The sequence below is a fragment of the Sminthopsis crassicaudata genome, chromosome X (assembly GCF_048593235.1).
Source record: "Sminthopsis crassicaudata isolate SCR6 chromosome X, ASM4859323v1, whole genome shotgun sequence".
Classification (NCBI taxonomy): domain Eukaryota; kingdom Metazoa; phylum Chordata; class Mammalia; order Dasyuromorphia; family Dasyuridae; genus Sminthopsis; species Sminthopsis crassicaudata.
Window position 1 is genome coordinate 2968180 of NC_133623.1, and position 8680 is coordinate 2976859.

Genomic DNA, 8680 nt, shown 5'->3' on the forward strand with positions numbered 1-8680 from the left:
CAAAGCGGTTTGAAAATTTTCTTACGGCCATTGGCCCTGCTTCAGTCACTGAATGCAGTGATCACTTGGTGATTCGATATCAGAATGAAAACAATTTCATCATCTTCAAGTATTTATGGATAAAATCGATTCTATTTATCACTAATAAAAATCATACTGTGTTTAAAAAAAACTGTGGCTAAAGGACTTGGGATTCCAATAATTCAAACTGGCCAGGTACTAGGACCGAGCAGAGGCCTACAGACTTTGTGAGCTATATTCGTTGTCGGGCACATATCTGAATTGTTTTCATTTTTCTTGTTCTGGTTTGGCAAGAAAATTAGCAAATTGCAAAACTTTCTTTTAATGATTAACATTCTTGAATAACTTAATACTTTCAACCTCATTTGCATCAAGATCAACTAACATTAAGAAAGCGCTCCAATTATTAAACAACCATAAGAGCTATAGTGGAATAGAAAGATTAGGACTAGAACATTGAAAGATTCATACTAGAAAGCATGAATCCATATTTGATTAATTCAGATGGGTTTAATAATAATATTAATTCCAACAAAAGCTAACATTTCTGTAGTCAACTCAGTGCCAGTCACTGGGCTCTACAATTATTAGTCTCTTTTAATCCTCTCCACAGTTCTGGGAGCGAGGGACCATTATGATCCTTACTTTATAGATGAGGTAAACAAGTTAAGTGACTTGCAGGCCACATAGCTAATAAGTATCTGAGGCCAGATTTGAACTCAAATATTGCTGACTTCAGACATGGTGCTATATTCACTGGGCTGCCTAGATGTCCCTATAAAAACACTGCGTTTAAAGGCATTTTATTTAATCAGAATAATAAAGCAAATGTTGTTCCTAGGAATATGTCAGCATGCTACTAGAAAATATAATTCAGCACGTGAATTTATGATTTTTATCTGACAGAAACAATGATGAAAAGTTTGACTTTTATTTTCCAATTGTCTTCTTGACTTTTTTTGGCTATTTTCCAAATTGTCTTCTTGGCTTTACCAGGAACTAACTTCACCCCTGATAGCTGATGAAAAAAAATGTGCTCTTTAAGGGAAATTTAAAACATGAAATTGATTTGGGTGATTTTCAGGATTTGTGACTAATAATGTGAAATCAAATAATGTCCCAAAACACGCATAAAAAGAGAAAAAAGCTAAAGCCAAGATGGCAAGGGAAAGTGAGTATTTTTGCCCAGCCCTCCTAACACACCCCTCTAAACAACTTAAAAAAACACATCACCCATTACCCAGTTCTGCATTTCAGTCCCAAGGCAGAGAAAAGCAGTTGCAGAACCAGAGGAGGAGGGCCCCCACCTGGATAAAGACCAAAGCTCAGAGTAGGAGGGCAGTGACCAGACTTCTCCTGTATCACAATAGGCCCCAGACCTAGCTAAGGAAGCAGAAGGACACAAAAGTCAGAAGATGAGGCCAGACATCCCTCCCACCCCTAAAGGTGAGTAAAACCCAATTCTAATACAAAGTGCAAAGTCAAAAAATAGGCTAGAAAAATGAGCAAAGAATTAAAAAAAAAACCCTGAACATTGAAAAGTCACTATAGTAACAGGGAAACTCAAGACACAAACTCAGAAGATAATGACTTAAAAGCATCTACAAGTGAAGTCTCAGTATTGGACAGAAATCCAACAAGAATTCTTAGTTTTTAAAAAAGAGAGAAAGAGCGTGTGTGAGAGAGTGAGAAACAGTGATGGGGGGGGGGAAGAGACAGAGAGAGAGAGACATAATGAGAGTGAAAGACAGAGAGAGAGAGAATGAGAAAAAACAGAGAGAGAGAATGAGAGAGACAGGGAGAGAGAGTATGCGTGTGTGTGTGTCTGTGTGAGAGAGAGAGGCAGAGACAGAGACAGAGACAGAAACATAGAAAGAGAGAGAGAGAATATTTTTTAGAATCAAATAAGTGGCTACAGGAAAAACTGGGAAATGAGACAAAAGCAAGAAATTTGTGAAAAGAGAATTAACAGCTTAGTAAAAGAGAGATCAAAAAATCCTGAAGATTAGTACTCAAAAATCAGAATTGATCAAGTGGAAGTTAGTGACTCCATGAGACATCAAGAAATGATCAAACAAAATCAAAAGTGAAAAAAATAGAAGAAAATGTGAAAGATTTTATAGAAAAAATCAGTGACGGAGAGATAACTTAATAATTATTGGACTACCTGAAAGCCATGACTAAAAAAAAAAAAAAAAAAAAGGAACCTAGACATCATATTTTAAGAAATATAAAGGAAAATTGCCCGAGATATCTTAGAACCAGAGGGCAAAGTAAAAATTGAAAAAATCTACTGATCACCTCCTAAAATAAATCCTAAGAGGAAAACTCCCAGGAATATTATAGCCAAATTCCACAACCCCAAGGTCAAGGAGAAAATCCTAAAAACATCCAGAAAGAAATCGTTCAAATTCAAATATTGTCAGGATCACACAAGATTTAGCAGTCCCAACTCTAAAGAAGTACAGGACTTGGAATATATTCTAGAAGGATAAGTAGCTAGGATTATAACCAAAAACAACCTACCCATCAAAACTCAGTTTCTTTTTACAAAGTGGGGGGAATGGATATTTAATGAAATAGAAGAATTTCAAGCATTCATGATAAAAATATCAAAACTGAATAGAAAATCTGAATTCAAACACAAGACTCAAAAAAAGCATAAAAAGATAAATTAGTGATAAATCATAAGGGACTTAATAAGGTCAGACTGTTTACATTCCTATATAGAAAGATGACACATATAACCCTGAGAACTTTACCATAATTAGGGCATTGAAAAGGAGTCTATTTAGACAGAGAGCATAAGTTGTGATGGTCTTAAAAGAAAAAGAGGAATATACTTAGAGAAAGGGAAGGGAGAGGGAAAATGTGGGAAATTATTTCACATAAAAGAGGCACACAAAACAGTTTTTACAATGGAGAAAATGGTGGTGGGGTAGGAAAGAACATGAACCTCATTCTCATCTGAACTGAGTCAAAGAAGTAAGAATATACACATTCATATACATATACACATATGTTCATATACATAGAATAGAAATTAATTTTATCCCACAGAGAAGTAGAAGGGAAATGGGCTGAGATATAAGGAAGTGATAGCTGGGAGAGTAGATTAAGGGAGGCAGTGGTGAAAAGCAAAACAGACTTTTGAGGAAGGGACAGGATAAAAAAAAATAGAAGAAAATACAATGAAGAGAAATATACAGTCAACAATCATAATTGTGAATGTGAATGGGATGAACTCATCCATAAAACAGAAGCAGGTAGCAGAATGGATTAGAACCTGAATCTACCAATATGTCATTTACAAGAGGCCCAATTAAAACAGAAAGACATACACAGAATTAAAATAAAGAGCTGGAGCAGAATTTATTATGCTTCAGTTGAAGTAAAACAGGCAGAGGTAGTAATTGTGATGATCTCAGTCGATGCAAAAGCAAAAATATACCTAATTAAAAGAGATAATTAGGGAAACTAATTTTGTTAAAAGATACCATAGTCAATAAAGTAATATTAAAAAATAATAATTTGCAGCAAGTTTCTCTGATAAAAGCTTCATTTCTCAAATATATAGGAAACAGGATCAAATTTATTTTTTTTTTAAATAAGAACCATTCTCCAATTAATAAATGATCAAAAGATATGAACAGTTTTCAGAAGAAGAAATCAAAGCTATAATCCATAGTCATATACAAAATCTAAATGACTATTAATTAGACAAATGTGAGAGTACCACCTCACACCTATCAAAAATGACAAGTGCTAAAAGGTATGAGGGAGAAGAGGTATACTAATGAACTGTTGCTGGATTCTGAACTAGTCCAATCATTCTGGAGAACAATTTGGAACTATGCTCCCCCAAACCATAAAACTATGCATGCCTTTGACCCAGCAATACTACTTCTAGATCTGTATCCCTAGGGAAAGAACCTATATTGCAAAAATATCTTTTCTGATGGCAAAGAATTAGGAACTGAGAACATGTACAACAATTGGGGAATGGCTGAACAAGTTACAGTATATGGTTGTCATGGAATACCGTTGTGCTATAAGAAATGATAAAGGGGATGGTTTCAGAAACACCTGGCCAAACTTGCATGAACAAGTGTAAAGGGAAGTGGGCAGAACCAGGAGAACATCATGTACTGTAAGAGCAACATGTATGATGATTGACTAAATGATTTAGTTGTCATTGAACTTTGTTCTCAAAGAGAACCATGACTTCAGGGAAGTGATGCCATGACATGCAAGTGAATTGGATTTCCTTGCTTCCTTGCTTCACTTTCCCCTCTAGAGCCATCTGGGTCCAGTAGTAAGATATAGGTCAAGATGACTGGAGGTGGACCTGGATAAAATGGGAAAACTTGGCCTTTTTAAGCTAAGATCTTCAACAGATCTCAGTTTGACTGAGGAGCACCCATTCAGTGATTAAGACTAGGTAGCAATTAAGGCAAAGAATCCCCTCTTTCACCTAGACCAAAAAAATCTAAATAAATAATGAATGAACAAATGAATCTGGGAAGGGATGACCTAAAAGGACAGTTGATCATTAAATGTTTACCAGGATGCCATTATCTTTTTTAAAGTTTATTTATTGCTTTATGAATCATGTTGGGAGGGAAAAAAACAGAGCAAAAGGGAAAAACAATGGGAGAGACTTTAAAAAAAAACAGAAAAAAGAAGTGGACATAGCATGTGTTGATGTACATTCAGTCTCCTTAGTTCTCTCTCTGGACATAGAAGCCATTTTCTATCCAAAGTTTATTGAAATTACCTTGGATCACTGAACCGCTGAGAAGAACCAAGCCTTTCATAGTTGATCATTGCACATTCTTGCTATTACTGTATAAAGTGTATTCCTGGTTCTGCTCATTTCGCTCAACATCAGTTCATGTAAATATTTCCAGGCCTTTCTATAATCAGCTTGTTTGTCATTTTTATAGAACAATAATATTCCGTAACTTTCATATTCCATAACTTATTTAGCCATGCCCCAATCGATGGGGTATCTATTCCTTTTCCAATTCCTTGTTATCATGAAAAGAGCTACTACAAACATTTCTGCAAGTGGGTCCTTTTCCCAAGATGCCATTATTTTTCTCCCAACTCTCGCTCCTCCTGACGAGTCGAGTACCCAGAAGTTGGCTATATCTTCCCCTCAGAATTCTAGGCAATATTCTAAGGCCATTGATTTGAGCTTCTTCTTGTATGTTTCCTCCCACGAATATCAGTTGCGAATCATTTAGTCAGTTGGCTTTAAGTAGATTTGTGGAAAGGGGGATTTACAAAGGCAGAATAAGCACAATTGGTAACAAACATCTCCTCAACTATGTATGACACAAGCTCCTACTAAAATCCAGGGGAAAGTGAGTTCAAGGTTAAAGAGCAGGTGGGACAAAAGAATAACTCATAGCTCTGGGTTGTTGGAAGTCACTAGAAGAAGTTCCCCTTAAAGAGGGGAAATGTGTGCCCATCTGTCCTTAATTGCCAATGTAGACATTGCTATTGGCTGATCCAAGGACACCAGTTAGGATACCAGTGAGGAGAAAGTCCAACATTCTACCGTCTGTTCAAAGATAGAAGATCCAAGTGGGAAGGGGCAAAGGTGTATGTGGGGGGGATGGAGTTCAAAGAGAAGACCTGGAAAAAAAATTAAAATTAAAAAAAGAGAGATCTGACCAAAAGTGCAGCCTAGGCTCTCCTCCACACTATGAGACTCTTTCTGAGGAGGTTTCATTAGAATGGTATACTCCCACTGCTTTCTTCAATAGCCTGTGTTCCAACTTACTCGGGGCTTTTATAGAGGAGCTGGAAAGGATAGCAATAATGGACAGCCAATTGGAATGGGCAGGCTTTCTTTCCATTGGCCAAATGTCTTTGGAAGATTTTCCCATTTAGTCTAAAATCTTTTGATGGATTGAATGGTGTTCTTAAACCAGTTTGGCCTCTGGATAAGATAGGAGGGCAGATTCCACCCCACCTTTACAAACTAGCAGAATCAAGTGAAACAAAGGGATCCTGGGTAGATCCCAAAAGGGAGGCCTCTGCATTATGTGCCTTACTTCCCCTCAAGCAACGAGTAACACTTCATCACAGGTCTTCTGAAGACATGATTTGTCACTGCCTTAGTCAGAGTCCTGAAGCCTTTCAGAGCTCTTTGTCTCTACCATATGATTGTCCTGGTATAAAATGTCCTGCTTGTGCTTCCTTCACGCTACATAAGCTGGCCGGGATTCTCTGCTATTGGCTCTTTCGTACTTTCTGACGGCACAATGATATTCTATTTATTGCTGGTTCGGTCATTGCCCATCCAATTATGAGTCCATCTAGGGCGTTCATTTGGGTTACTGGGCTTCGCTTCACTACTTCAGTGTTATTCTTTAGATCCAAGAGGGGCCAAATTTTGTCATTTCTTCCTTCATCTTTTGCATCCATCCCATTCTCTCCAGTCATGGAACCACCAGCCCAGTTTACACTTCCATTGCTTCCCATCAGGCCTAGTATGACCCCATCCCAATCGGCTTCTCTGCTTCCGTGTACTCCACTCCTCGATCCAGCCTCCATACAGCTTCTGAAATCACTTTCCTAAGTAAGCCGCAGTTCTGGCCAGGTCCTTCTCTTACTCAAAAATCTTCAACACTAAAATAAAAAGCTCCCAGATTGACATGTAAAATCCTCTATGCCCCCTGATACACATCCAGAGTCCAGTTTTAACTTATCTTGACAGCTTACTTCTTTCCACTACTCCCCTTCATAAATCTGACATGTCAACCAGATTACAATATTCTGGTCCCTGCATCTCCAGCCTCCGTGCAATCTTTCCAAGCTTTGCCCCCCAATCTGGAGAGTCCTCCTTCCCCATCTCTGCCTTCTTTCCAGGCTCAGCTTGGGTGCTCCTTTTTTGGCACACAGTAGGTAGTTAAATGTTTTTTTACTTGAATTGACTGCCACCTCTAAAGGAGTCATGTGTTCTGGCCTGAGCTTCCTGGACTCTGCTCCAGCCCATCTGGTCATATATTGTGCTCGGTACCGGGTGCCACAGAATGTTGGGAAGGACATAAATGGGGTTGAGAGTCTCTGGAGCCTTCTCTTCTCCAGACTGAACCCCTTTCAAGTGCTCCTGGTTGCCCTTTCCAGGATACTGTGGCTGGTGATGCCGTTGCTAAAATATGTTCACCAGAGCTGAAAAGCCCCATATTTGGCCTGCCTGGGAAGGCCAGCCTCTCCTTACAAAGACAAGATTGCACAAGCTGCCATCCTGCTAGCTCATGCTGGGCCGTCTCATGCCATGCCATCTTGTGCCATTCCGTTATCTCCTACACTGACATCTCGTGCCCTATCATTTCATGCAGGTGACTCTAGACAAAGGCCCTTCCTGGGCCCAGTGCTAAGTGCAGGGAGAAGTAGGTCCTGGCTCAGGGGTGGGGAGTAGAGGTGAATCTGAGGAATTAGCATTTTTCTTAGGCAGTGATGGGAGATGCATGGTAAAGTAGCTTCTACCTCCCCACATGAAGAAGGCTGGTTTTTGACTCCCTACCAGTGGTAGCTGTCCTCCAGTGGATCTATAGCCGAGCAGAGGATCAATGTTCTCTCATCATGTTAGGGAAGGTGGCTAGATCCTCAGTCTGAGGTTCCTTCCAGCTCTGAGGTTCAAGGTTTCTGGAATCGTCAGGTGGTAGGTGAGGATGGATGGTTGATATAACAGCATTTAGTAACAGAATAGAGTAGAAAGACCTTCATGTATTATGCTTTGGCTCAAGAAGACTTCCAGAGCTAGGCTCAGCTACGCTTTCAGAGCCCAGACTTCTCTATAACCAGGGGAGTGGGCTAAGGGATTTTGAAGGCCCTTTCTAGTTTATATCTGGGATTCTGGACTCTCAATGATCAAATGCTTGTGGTTCCATCCCTTGTCCTCTTGTTCTAGGGGCCTAGCTAGCATCATTAGGAAGATGAGGAGGTCTGAGGGAGGAGCTGAAGAGGGAAGATGCGAGCTAACCTCAAGCTCAGCAATTTTCCCAGTAGGCCACGATCACCCTAGCATCTCGGACACAAACCTCTCCATCCTCCCTAGAACGTGCTGGCCATTCCCAAAGGCCCAAATGTAGGAATTGAATTAAGCTGAGCTAAGGAGGGCTAGGAGCCCATCTGTGTCTAAGACCCAGCAGCCTTTTCCTCACGTAAACATGCATTGTCTCTCTTCCTGACAGATGAAATGGGGGGGGATAGAAGAAGGAGGATGGAGAGGGAAGGGCTGGGGCTGGAACTGAGAAACTGTGAGTCAGAAGAATCACACTATACCCATGGGGGTGGGAACTCCACCCCTTGAACAAACCCAGAGATCAGCTATAGAGGGACACCCACCACCTAGCATTAGCTCTAAGCATCTGTCCAAACAAGTGACCTCCCTGAAGACAAGCAGAACCTGGAAAAGGATCACTTCTAATCAGCCAGATCTCTCTGATGCCATATGCCACATAGAGAACACTGGGAGCCAGGTGTTCTGCCTCCCTGCAGGCCTGCGACAGCATCACCAAATATCCCTTGAGCCCTGACTTTAAGTAAGCCATCTAATCCCCTCAAAGAATTTATGAGCTAAGTGGAGACACATCTTCACACCAAAGCGACTGAGAACCCAAAGAGGGATGGGGGTGGGGGA